This window comes from Convolutriloba macropyga, chromosome 8 (assembly GCF_964194025.1).
Source record: "Convolutriloba macropyga chromosome 8, txConMacr16.3, whole genome shotgun sequence".
NCBI lineage: Eukaryota > Metazoa > Xenacoelomorpha > Acoela > Convolutidae > Convolutriloba > Convolutriloba macropyga.
Window position 1 is genome coordinate 19,103,289 of NC_134475.1, and position 13,653 is coordinate 19,116,941.

Here is a 13,653-nt window from a genome sequence, read left to right on the forward strand (position 1 = left end):
TTTTGTTACGACCATATGACGTCACAGCCATTTTTTGTTCATTCGTTCATGCAATTTCAACTGAATTGCATGTGTGACGTCATTTTTCGCTCTTAGTGGAGCGAGTTTTTTTGTTCATGCGCGTGATTAAATTTTTGGTCACACTTGACTTACCTCACTCTCAAAAATGACTTCCTCACTTTGAAATTGACTTTTATTTACTTTAATTCAAAGAGATAAGGTCAAATGGGTGTGTATCACTCTAAATGAAGGTTATTTGAGATCAGCTAATGGAAGCAGTAATAACTTATACAGATTTTTAATCAAAATATAACAGATCAGCCTTCAATGAAAACACGAATTTTTTTGGTCTGTCTTTTTTACTGTTTTTTTAGACTGCCGATCTACGAATCTATTGCGGCTATTTTCTGGCAATCTGCCAGCTATGTTTTTCGTTTTTGACAGGGAGATATCGAGGTTTAAACTTTCGAGAAAATAGAGTGAATTCCGTTGATTTCATTCACCTTTTTTCGGAATTTTTGACTAAAATTTTGCCAATTTTGATAAAATTTAATAAAATTTTTCAAGAAAATGTTGCTGATTTTACGTTCGGCTATTTTCATTGAATATTTTGTCACAAATTCGCGCTAAATATTTCACAAAATTCAGACTTTTTCATCAAAAACAGCACGAAATAAGTTTCTTTAGTCCACTCTGATTAAATTTGCAGGAACTGCACACCCAAACACCACTAACACAATCTTAGTAGACTGAAAAGGGGGCTTATTCCACTTCAACTTCCGTTGAGAGCGCTCTGTAAATAAAACTTTGCCGTTTTTTGCTAACTTTATTCGTTGATTATCAAAAACGCACTATTTATTTTTGATTTTTTAACTAACAAAATATCTACATCAATGGCATTCCAAAAGTTAGATATTCCTAATGGACCATAAACATTAGCAAGACTAGTTATGTACCAATCTTGGACCGTTACAATCCAAAAATAATTCGGATTGTCGTCAGTCGGTTTTTTATAAAAAAAATTCGATCTTTTTTATGTTAATTGAATAACAGAACATTTCAAATCAAAGCTCACTAGTGATAGGTCTTATTGGCTTCCTAATTATCTCGAAATTAGTTTATCTATTTGATTGCTTGAAAGCTTATGGTCGTTTTGACTTTTAAAATATTTGATTTTTAAATAAAAAAATGGCTTATTGAACTTTGCCTCCATTTTTCTCTTAATTTGGTCAACTTGTACTTTAGTGTCAGCGATCAAAGAGTGTACCTTCTTTCTGCTGAATTCAAATTTAGTCTTTATTGCGGTTTTATGCCTTAAGTTATGGTGTTCTGGCTTTGATACTACTAGATTTCACAATTTTTTTTAACTTTTAGGTATTTGCCCATTTTTCATGTTTTCTGGTTTTGTCAAATTATCACGTTATTGTCAGTTCATATATCACATTTTCAAGTTCAAAATAACGCAAAATTGATAATACTTAAATCCTTAGCGATATAGATTGTGGTTCTTTACCGCTTCTACAGTACTTTCTCGAAGATTTTATTTGAATTTTTTAATTTTGTCTCAAACTGTCGGTTTTACTTTGTCTTTTTAGTCGTGTTTAATTTCCTGTACAATGACCAGGTTTGATTAGCTTTTCCTGGAAGAGCAGATGAGCCGATGTTCTGATATTTGAAGATAGATAATGGCTTTCATGACTTTGAAAACAATTGTTTTCCAAAATGACAAAAAACATTTCAACTTTGTTCCATTGTTGTTCCCCGCAATTTTGTTCCTTTTATTTTTCCCCGCAATTTTGTTCCTTTTATTGCCTGTTTGTTACCTGGTCTCGTTAATTAAAGGTTAAAGATGACATTTTTTTCTTCAAGAGAAGGTGTCAAAAGATATTGGTGTCACAAAATCTAATGTTTTTTAAGAATTCGTTATGACTTTACTGGCTTCGACACGGGTTTTTCACAAAAAAAGTCAATTAATTTTTGATTTTTGTCATATTTGACGTTCATTTTGCAGACGTAAGACTTGTTCTGGATAATTGCAGGTCTCGAGGGCTTCCTTTAGAAGAATAAGCGAACTTATTCAAGTTTTTCCTTTTGTAATTAATGGCTTTCATGTCTTTGGAAATATATTTTTTTCGATAAAAACAAGTATTACATAATCTTGTTTTTTTTCCTTTTTGGTCTGGTTGTTACCTAGTTTCATTAATGAGAGGTCACATTATACATTTCAAGGGAAGGTGTCAAAAGGGATTGGTGTCACAAAATCTAATTTTTTAAGAGAATTCGTTATGACTTTACTGGCTTCTACACGGGTTTTTCACAATAAAAAGTAAATGAATTTTTGATTTTTGTCATATTTGACGTTCTTTTTGTAGACGTAAGACACCTTCTGGATAATTGCAGGTCTCAAGGGCTTCCTTTGGTTGAATGGACGAACCTATTCAAATTTTTCATTTTGTAATTAATGGCTTTCATGTCTTTGGAAATATATTTTTTTCGATAAAAACAAGTATTACATAATCTTGTTTTTTTTCCTTTTTGGTCTGGTTGTTACCTAGTTTCATTAATGAGAGGTCACATTATACATTTCAAGGGAAGGTGTCAAAAGGGATTGGTGTCACAAAATCTAATTTTTTAAGAGAATTCGTTATGACTTTACTGGCTTCTACACGGGTTTTTCACAATAAAAAGTAAATGAATTTTTGATTTTTGTCATATTTGACGTTCTTTTTGTAGACGTAAGACACCTTCTGGATAATTGCAGGTCTCAAGGGCTTCCTTTGGTTGAATGGACGAACCTATTCAAATTTTTCATTTTGTAATTAATGGCTTTTATGTCTTTGGAAAACTTTTTTTTTCGAAAAAAAAAAGGATTACATAATTTTGCATTTTTTCTTTTCTATCTAAATGTTGCTTATTTTCATTAATGAGGTGCCACATAATACATTATTGGTGCTCGACGAAGGTGCAATCGAACATGTTTTGGGGGCTAAAGTAGGGCTTTACCGCTTCCAAAGCTTTTTCTGGCAAGTTTAAATTGATTTTTAGTTTGTTGTCTATTTGTTGTTCTTTTTTTAACTGCATAAAAAATTGAATACCAAGAGTTCTTAATTCCCTTCTTTAGAAGCATTGGTAATTGTAAAGGTATGGGATATTTTAGTTGATTCCTAATGGTTTTCATTACTTTGAAATTAATTTTAAAAAAAAAAATTCAGCGAATTTTCTAACTTTAAAGTTTCTGTTCTTTTTTGTCTAATTGTTACCAAGCTTTATTATGAACTGGTGAATAAACATTTTTTTCTGGTAAATTACAAGTTATTTTGTTTATTTTCAGTTCTATCTGACGCTATTTTGACTTTGTTATTAAGTTTTTTTTTTAAAACGGACATAAATTTTTTGATGTAATTAATGTTTGTTGTTGTTTGATTTTGCCGTTCGTCTTCGCTCGCTTTCTTAATATAGACTTATCTCATCAATCTATTGCATCACTTTTTACTCCACTGAGTTATTTGCTTTGATCTTTTCGTTCATACACCAGTTTTTTTTTGAAAAATACTTGAATTTTTTTGTGTTTTTCCATCTGTTCCTCATTTGCTGTACAATGACCCGGTTTGATTAGCTTTTCCTGGAAGAGCAGATGAGCCGATGTTCTGATATTAGAAGATAGATAATGGCTTTCATGACTTTGAAAACAATTGTTTTCCAAAATGACAAAAAACATTTCAACTTTGTTCCATTGTTGTTCCCCGCAATTTTGTTCCTTTTATTTTTCCCCGCAATTTTGTTCCTTTTAATGCCTGTTTGTTACCTGGTCTCGTTAATTAAAGGTTAAAGATGACATTTTTTTCTTCAAGAGAAGGTGTCAAAAGATATTGGTGTCACAAAATCTAATGTAATTAATGTTTGTTGTTGTTTGATTTTGCCGTTCGTCTTCGCTCGCTTTCTTAATATAGACTTATCTCATCAATCTATTGCATCACTTTTTACTCCACTGAGTTATTTGCTTTGATCTTTTCGTTCATACACCAGTTTTTTTTTGAAAAATACTTGAATTTTTTTGTGTTTTTCCATCTGTTCCTCATTTGCTAGACAATTATGCCAAAATTGTGGATGAGCGGGGTCGGAACTTTATGTGCCATCGCACTATACCGAGCCGCCTTGTTGAAGTATATGAGTGCATACTAAACTTCTCTCTCTGTCACCCTTTTCAGCAGCTCAATTCAATTTGCGGTAGTGATCCATTAAAAGTCCAATGAAAGGAACCCGAAAGTTGTTTTCGTTTTTGAATGGCTCTCAGGCAAAATTTGTTGCAATTATTTGAGTCTCACTGGTCCTGTATAATGCAAATTCTTTCTTTGACTGTTTCTTTGCCTAAAGCTTTGACTATTCGAGTGTCCTTTTGCGCTTTTGTTCTTGATTTTTATGTGATCTAAATTGCTCCCATTCAGAGTTTAATGTGCTTACTTCGACAGTTGACTACTAAAAGTCAAATCAAGATTGCGCCAACATTTGTTTGAATATAATTTTTAGCTGTGGTCTGTATGTAATAGGCTCTAGTGCCGTCATTTCAATTCCTTTTTTGACTTTATATCACACTCATGGTTAAATGCAAATGTTATCCCGCCGGTTGTCTTAGAGCAATTTGAGCAATTCTGTTTCACATTTTTATGCCAGCCGCACTTTGTTCAGAATTTTTTTGACTTTTTTGATGGCATCGTTTCAAGAAATTCTTATTTTAAAAAGTAAGAGATAATTTTTGTCCTATTTCAGCCCCCCATTTTGACTATTTTTGGCATACTTTGGCGATTTTCAGAAATTTTGTTTTTTAATTAATTTTCCAAGATGGACTACTTCTATGAGATATCATTTTACTGTTAATTTTATTTTAATCTTATTTTAATTGTTGATATGTTGTTTGACGGTTTTTTAAAAATGATCTTTATGCTACCGTAATATTTTCGGGCTAGTTAAAAAAAAATGAGGGTATCACAGAACCAATTGTCTTATTTCATTTCAATGCTTTCTCTGAGCATACAATTGAACAATCATTATTTCCTTAAGAGTTGCAGTTTCTGAAAAATAATTTATGATGAAATCTCCGACTAATTTGCAATTTTTTGAAACAAATTTTTTCTCATTTTTAACATACTTTCGGAATTTCAATTTATTTTTTCATTAATAAACGTTGTCTTAATGTTCTCGGCTTCCGAATTTGAGTTCACGAAGAAAAGAAATTTTAGTTTTTTTGAGAAATTTATAAGGAAACTTTTTTTTCCATATAGTAGACCAGTTTGGTTAATTAGCTAATTTTGGATATTTTGCTTCCTCAGTTAGTCATCCACTCTTTTGGATTTCTTAAATTTAGGGAATGAGATGCATATCAGCTCAAAGTTTCAAAATCCAGAAGAAAACTTTCATTCAGAATATTCAATTGGACAGCTTTGCGATATATGGCAGAAAAAAAGCGATATAAAGCAAAACAATTGTCTGTTTCGATTGAAATACATAACTTTGAAATACATAACTAGAGACAAAAGGTTAATGCTGGTTTTTTCAAATCAAATTACCAACTGTAAGCTCAACTTTGATTTTTAATTGCTCTTGAACGAAGTTCATAGCAATTATTGTGAACGTGTTGGTCTTTTTGCAATTTTTTGCTTGACCTTTTATTCGCTTTTCTAGAACATTCTTTGACTTCTTTCGTTCTTCATTTTTGAGTGATCTCTATCTCTCTCACTCCGAAGTAAAGCTTGTTGCTAAGTTAAATTCGGTTGCAGCATAGCAACAAGAAAGGCCTGATGGCCTAGTGGGCAGTGCTTCTGGTTAGGGATCATGAGGTCCATGGTTTGAATCCCGGCGTGGTCAACTGTTTTTCCACCCGTCTGGCGTTCGAGAGCAATTCTTCCGACATTAGTCGGTTTATGTTTCGTTATTGTCGAAAAGAAAAAGGCTAATAGTAGTCCATGTCCGTTTTGTTGATGACCATAAAAAAATTTGGCTGCAATTAAAACGCTTTTTAGTTTCTCATTTTGATGGATTAAAATAAACGTGATATATTTTTCTTAAATTTAATATAATTGACGAAAAAATATAATCGAAACTAAGTGATACTTTTTTATTGCTTAAAACTTCTTTGCTGTGCAGTTAAATGATTTTATGGTTTGTCAAGTTTATAACAGAACTGGCTTGGTTTTATCCTTTGGATATTTTTATGCAATTTGATCTAAATAATTGCATATTATCAGAGCTTGGTTTTCACAAAAGTCCTCCAATACTGTTAATAAAGTAACATCAGTAGCTTAAGTTGATTGTCGAAGCTCATTAGCAATTCAATTATTTTTTAATTGCTCTCAAACGAAGTTTGTAGCAATTATATTAGTCCTGTTGGTCTTTTTTGAGATTTTTTGCTTGACCAATTTTTCGTCTGGCCCATTTGACGTGTCGTCCTTAAAACGGGATAAACAGGTAGCGGCCAGCAGGCTTCTAGTTTCATAGAGGCGCTCGGCGGAGTTTAGCGTTATCAAGTGCTTAGTGTTATAAAGCTACCGGGAAGGCCTTAGTTTAAGGTTAAAAGGTCGTTTTTAGATGTTTTTGAGCCCACAGTGTTGCAATTTTTGTGTATTTTGTCATTGTTCGAAGTTTTTGTTGGACCCAGTCTATAATTGAGGCTGGTTAAAGTTGTTAAAGGTCTTTTTGCAAGACATAAGTACTTTTTATGACCGTTTTAAGAGCTATATGTTTTCGTAATCCAAACAAAAACGCAAATTTTACTAATTTTAACATTTTTTTCCAAGATTTTTGAAAGTTTTGTGATTTTTTCAGCCCTAGGTGTCAAGGAAACTCCTCTAATAGATTACTGCACGGTTTCTAGTGGAAATAGAATGTTTTTCAACATTTTATTGTCACGAATTCTAGCATTTTTTTCTGACAGAACTTGCAATTTTCATTTTTTTTGACATTTATTGTCATTATTCAAGTTTTTCCAGACACAGGGGCCAGAGGTTTAGACAATAAGGTTTAGACAATAAGTTACTGAAAAATTTTTAGTGGCTATGGAATAGTTTTCAACTTTTGAATATCACAAATTTCAGCAGTTTTTTAGATAAAACTTACAGTTTTCAGTTTTTGACATTTATTGTCATTCAGATTTTCTAGCCTCTGGGATAAAAAACCTCCCTTTAGGGTTTGAAATTAAGTTACTGAAAAGGTTTTATTTGCTATGGAGTAGTTTTCAACTTTGTATTATCACAAATTTCAGCAATTTTTTTGATAGTTTACAATTTTCTGTTTTTTCTGACATTTATTGTCATTATTCAGATTCTGCAGCCTCAAGGGTCAGAAAACCTCCTTTAGGGTTTGAAAAAAAGTTACTGGAAAATTTTTGTTGGCCATGGAATAGTTTTGAACGTTTTAATATCACGAATTTTTTGCTATTTTTTTTAGAAAACTTGCATTTTTTCAATTTTTTTTGTATGTTTTTGTAATTTTTTTTCATCCAGACTCAAGAGCCAAGGAACCTCATCTAGTGTTTGATAATGGATTACTGCTTTGGTACTAGATGTAATCGAATGTTTTTCATGACTTTAATATCAGGAATTTAAGCAATTTCTTTAAAAAATATTTGCAATTTTTCCTAGTTTGAATATTTGATTTTTTTTTCGTTACTAGGGTCCCAGGGACCTCCTCCGTGGTTTGGTAATAATCTGCGCCATAGTTTTTGGAATCAAGGTAATGGTTATCAATATTTTAATGTCTCGAATTTTCAGCAATTTTATGATAAAACTTGCAATTTTTTATCAATTTTTCTGAGAATATTTGTCATTTTTTAGGTTTCTCTGGCCTCGAGAGTCAAGGAACCTCCTCCAGGGTTTGACAATGGGTTACTGCGTAATTTTTTGATGTAATTGAAGCTTATTTAATAGCAATTCAATAACCTGTAATCGAAGTTCATAGCAATTATTGTGAACGTGTTGGTCTTTTTCAATTTTTTGCTTGACCTTTTATGCGCTTTTCTAGAACATTCTTTGACTTCTTTCGTTCTTCATTTTTGAGTGATTTCTATCGCTCTCACTCCGAAGTAAAGCTTGTTGCTAAAATAAAGTCGGTTGCAGCATAGCAACAAGAAAGGCCTGATGGCCTAGTGGGCAGTGCTTCCGGTTAGGGATCATGAGGTCCATGGTTTGAATCCCGGCGTGGTCAACTGTTTTTCCACCCGTCTGGCGTTCGAGAGCAATTCTTCCGACATTAGTCGGTTTATATTTCGTTATTGTCGAAAAGAAAAAGGCTAATAGTAGTCCATGTCCGTTTTGTTGATGGCCATACAAAAATTTGGCTGCAATTAAAACGCTTTTTAGTTTCTCATTTTGATGGATTAAAATAAACATGATATATTTTTCATAAATTTAATATAATTGACGAAAAAATATAATCGAAACTAAGTGATACTTTTTTAGTGCTTAAAACTTCTTTGCCGTGCAGTTAAATGATTTTATGGTTTGTCAAGTTTATAACAGAACTGGCTTGGTTTTATCCTTTGGATATTTTTATGCAATTTGATTTAAATGTTTGCATATTATCAGAGCTTGGTTTCCACAAAAGTCCTCCAATACTGTTAATAAAGTAACATCAGTAGCTTAAGTTGATTGTCGAAGCTCATTAGCAATTCAATTATTTTTTAATTGCTCTCAAACGAAGTTTGTAGCAATTATATTAGTCCTGTTGGTCTTTTTTGAGATTTTTTGCTTGACCAATTTTTTGTCTGGCCCATTTGACGTGTCGTCCTTAAAACGGGATAAACAGGTAGCGGCCAGCAGGCTTTAAGTTTCATAGAGGCGCTCGGCCGAGTTTAGCAGTCCTTCAAGTGCTTAGTGTTATAAAGCTACCGGGAAGGCCTTAGTTTAAGGTTAAAAGGTCATTTTTAGATGTTTTTGAGCCCACAGTGTTGCAATTTTTGTGTATTTTGTCATTGTTCGAAGTTTTTGTTGGACCCAGTCTATAATTGAGGCTGGTTAAAGTTGTTAAAGGTCTTTTTGCAAGACATAAGTACTTTTTATGACCGTTTTAAGAGCTATATGTTTTCGTAATCCAAACAAAAACGCAAATTTTACTAATTTTAACATTTTTTTCCAATATTTTTGAAAGTTTTGTGATTTTTTCAGCCCTAGGTGTCAAGGAAACTCCTCTAATAGATTACTGCACGGTTTCTAGTGGAAATAGAATGTTTTTCAACATTTTATTGTCACGAATTTTAGCATTTTTTTCTGACAGAATTTGCAGTTTTCATTTTTTTTGACATTTATTGTCATTATTCAAGTTTTTCCAGACACAGGGGCCAGAGGTTTAGACAATAAGTTACTGAAAAATTTTTAGTGGCTATGGAATAGTTTTCAACTTTTAAATATCACAAATTTCAGCAGTTGTTTAGATAAAACTTACAATCTTCAGTTTTTGACATTTATTGTCATTCAGATTTTCTAGCCTCTGGGATAAAAAAACCTCCCTTTAGGGTTTGAAATTAAGTTACTGAAAAGGTTTTATTTGCTATGGAGTAGTTTTCAACTTTTTATCACAAATTTCAGCAATTTTTTTGATAGTTTACAATTTTCTGTTTTTTCTGACATTTATTGTCATTATTCAGATTCTGCAGCCTCAAGGGCCTTTAGGGTTTGAAAAAAAGTTACTGGAAAATTTTTGTTTGCCATGGAATAGTTTTGAACGTTTTAATATCACGAATTTTTTGCTATTTTTTTTTAGAAAACTTGCATTTTAATTTTTTTTGTATGTTTTTGTAATTTTTTTTCATCCAGCCTCAAGAGCCAAGGAACCTCATCTAGTGTATGATAATAGGTTACTGCTTTGGTTCTAGATGTAATCGAATGTTTTTCATGATTTTAATATCAGGAATTTAAGCAATTTCTTTAAAAAATATTTGCAATTTTTTCTAGTTTGAATATTTGATTTTTTTTCGTTACTAGAGTCAAGGAACCTCCTCCGGGGTTTGACAATGGGTTACTGCGTAATTTTTTGATGTAATGGAAGGTTATTTAAGATTTCATTAACACGAATTTAAGCATTTTTTTAATTAACACTGCTAGAAAACTAGAAGTTGCAGAGTCGAATCTCATCATGGAAAATATTCCTAGAGCTCTGTCGCTCTCTCTCTCTCTCTCTCTCTCTCTCTCTCTCTCTCTCTCTCTCTCTCTCTTTCTCTCTCTTCCCCCTCTCTCCCCCTCTCTCTGTTGGCTGGGGTTTCTTTCCTTGTCTTTCTCGTTCACGTTTTATCTCTCGCACACTCTATCGGTCTTTCCTTGACTCTTTTATTGATGCCGCACTTAGCTGCTGTTATGTGGCGTTAATGGAGTCATCTTTTTCCCTCACCTCACGCCCATTCAATTAAGCTAAAGCTGGCCTTACTAAACCGTGGAGGTACTGACGAATCCAAACTACTGATAAAGTCAGAACAAAATAAATGGTCAAAACAAAATAAACAAACAAAATACTTCGGCATTAAAAAACAGTGTAGAGTTTTGGCGATGTTACATAAATTAGAGCAATTTTGGTTTTGGAGACATAAAGTCCAACGGTCGAGGGATTGTATGTGAACACCCGTTCACAATTTTGTTGTTCGTACAAAACTTGTTTTGTACAATTTTTTGGGGCCTTACAAATCTTTGTTTCTTTGGAGCAATATTGTGCTTCCCTGAAACAAGCGACTGTTAAGAGCAGTTATTGACAATTTTTTCTGAAAAAGATTGATTTTCCGAATTCAATTCTTTAATTTTGATCATGAGTTCTTCAACTTACATATGTTGACAAAATTTTCAACCATCCTATTGCTATATTCAGTAGTATGCTGCTTCTGGCTGAGGAAGAACTACGTTTTTTAGCGCTCTCTTTGAATTAAGTTTTTTCTCGTGTTTGTTAGCCAATTATTTTTGTCAGAAATGTTTTCGGCTGTTGTGTCTCAGGTTTAATATTGCATCTAGTCTTATAAATATCGACCATGAATGTAAGTATCTAGGATTGATAATTGATTCAAAGCTCTCCTACCACGCTCATATAAGTTCCGTAACTGAACGTCTTGGACGACAATGCGGTGTAATATCCAAATTAAAACACTTTGTTCCGCGTTACCAATTGATTGAATACTATAGAAATGTGGTATGCCCCATTATCCAATATGGTGTTCTTGTTTACGGGTGTTGTAGCTTCTCATCCCTTTCTCCGATTTATCAATTGCAAAAGAAAATAATCAAAGTAATATACTTCAGAAAACGTCATGATGATAATGAAGACTTGTTCACGGCTAATAAGATACTAACAGTGTTCGAATTGCATATCTATGAATTACTAAAATTCGTTTTGAAGTCATTAAATCATATGCATTCCGAGTATTATCTTAATACTATTTTTCAGATCGAAAGTTGCACTCATTCAACTAGACGCGCTGATTTTATGCTGCTGAAAGTTCCATTATGCAAAACTAAATAAAGCGAAACTCGATTTGTCACCGAGCTTCCAAATTGTTTAATATGTTGAAAATACAATTTCTCATACCTAACTTTGTAGGAAATGCAACCATTAAGCAAGTCTCTGATATCTATCATAAGTTGAAGGACTCATATATACAAGGGAATTATGATCTCGTTCGAAATGTGTTTTTTGGATAATTTGTTACATCCCTGCAACTCTTGGTAATTCTTTGAAAATAGTTGAAAAGTATACGCAAAAATTTGTGCGGTGCCTTCGTAGAGGGCACCGCGATTCGATTTCTGCTGTCGAAAATCACTCTTTTCAATTTCTAAAGACAGTTTTTGTCACTTTTTCCTCCTTCATAGGACCATTTGACAAAACACGACAATTTTTTCTTTACAACCTTGCTCTCTGCTGTAAACAAGTTTCAATTCGATGTAGTTTAAGTACTTATCTCCGGGCTCTGGTGGAGCAATAAGTTCGAGCAGTTAAAAGTTTGCATAATAAGAAGTCGTTTACAAAATGGCAAGAATATTAATTTAAATAAAAATTGAGTTTATTCACTCGACGTTTATATTACAGTGCACGCTGGAAAGTAGGTCTAAAGACCTCGTTGCGCGTCCTTTCCCAGCCTAAAATAATCTAGAATAAATTTTAATTGGATTGTTGGATACATTAAATGCATTTATTTTTTGATGTTTGATTGTGATTTATGTCGTGATTTGATTATCCTTCTTTGTACATTTGATTTATAGGCCGGGATAAATTAACTCTCTCTCTCTCTCTCTCTCTCTCTCTCTCTCTCTCTCTCTCTCTGTCTCTCTCTCTGTTGTGCTTTTGCAAACTTATAGAAATTGATTTGTCAAGTCGACCCCAGTTATCATAATTCGATTATCATTTTTTAAAAAAAACAGAAGCACGTGAATTTCGGACCCATGTAATTGGCAGACTCCAAAAGTCTGCGCGCTATATAAACTTTAGCGCGCATTTATCAGAGAAAAATTTATGCGTGCGCACCTACAACAAAATTAATTTGATATGTAACAATAAAGGCAATATGTCGACGTGCATTCCAGCAGCCGTTGTAAATTTTTCTGTGTTTCCTGACATTAGGCGCGTATAGTTTCTTTACATGGCGAGCAAAGCTAAAACTTTCTGGCAATTCTTTCAACTTTTTTTGTTGGGTTTAGATTTTTGAATTGGAAGGCCTTTTAACTTTTAAAGGTTTTGTTACTGTATGGTATTGGCATTCGGTAGTGTTATGAAGACAAACACTCCGCCTATAAAAAGTGCAAAACTAAATATTCCTAATTTTTGAATTGATTGTCTTATGTACGTTAATGTTGTAATATACGGTAAAGTTATATGTAATGTTGGGGTAAAATTTTCCACCTGCTGTTCACGAAACAGATTTTTAGGCTTTCATTCCGTTGGATATTTGAATTTGTTAAAATTTTGAATTTGACAAAAGCGAAATGCAAAGACAGGAAGAACGATAATACGCGTCCGAAAACGTCGATGACGAAATCTTTTCAAAAACTTGATTTGGAAATGGTTTCCATTACTGAAATTTGTCTTTAGCCCTACCTCGCAGCCAGTTTTTTCTCGGAGCCTGTTGTAACAAGTTTTTTGGTTGAATAAATACCTTGTCTTCATGAGTTTGAAAAGTCTCATTGTATTGAGCTTGATTGCCAGTGAATTGATTGGATGGCATTTTTTGACCTGTCCTTCAAATTTTTTTATGTATTTCTTTGTGAGGAACATTTGGTCGCTCTCAAGAAGTTACTCTTTCTTTCGAGACTACTACCAACAACATTGAAAATCGCGTCTGACGTCATTTGCTACTCCTTGTATAAGTTTTAAGGTCAATTGCGTGATAAATGGTTAACCCTAAATTGGATTCGAAAGTAAAGATCGAGGTGGAAATATTTTTTTTGCGTAGCACGTATTTTGTGCTTGGTGTTAGAGATTTCTCTTCTCTTGAAAAGTCTCTTGGACTAATTCGAAAAAATCGGCAAACTATTGAAGAGGTTGATTATTACAAAAAAGGTGCGAATGGAAGCGCTTTCACCGCAAATTAGTTAAAATAACTTGTCATATACAGCACCAGCACTTCTCTAATAGTTTTGCAATCACGTCCTAAAAATGCACCTAGTGCATTTGTTTCATTCTCAATTTCGAATA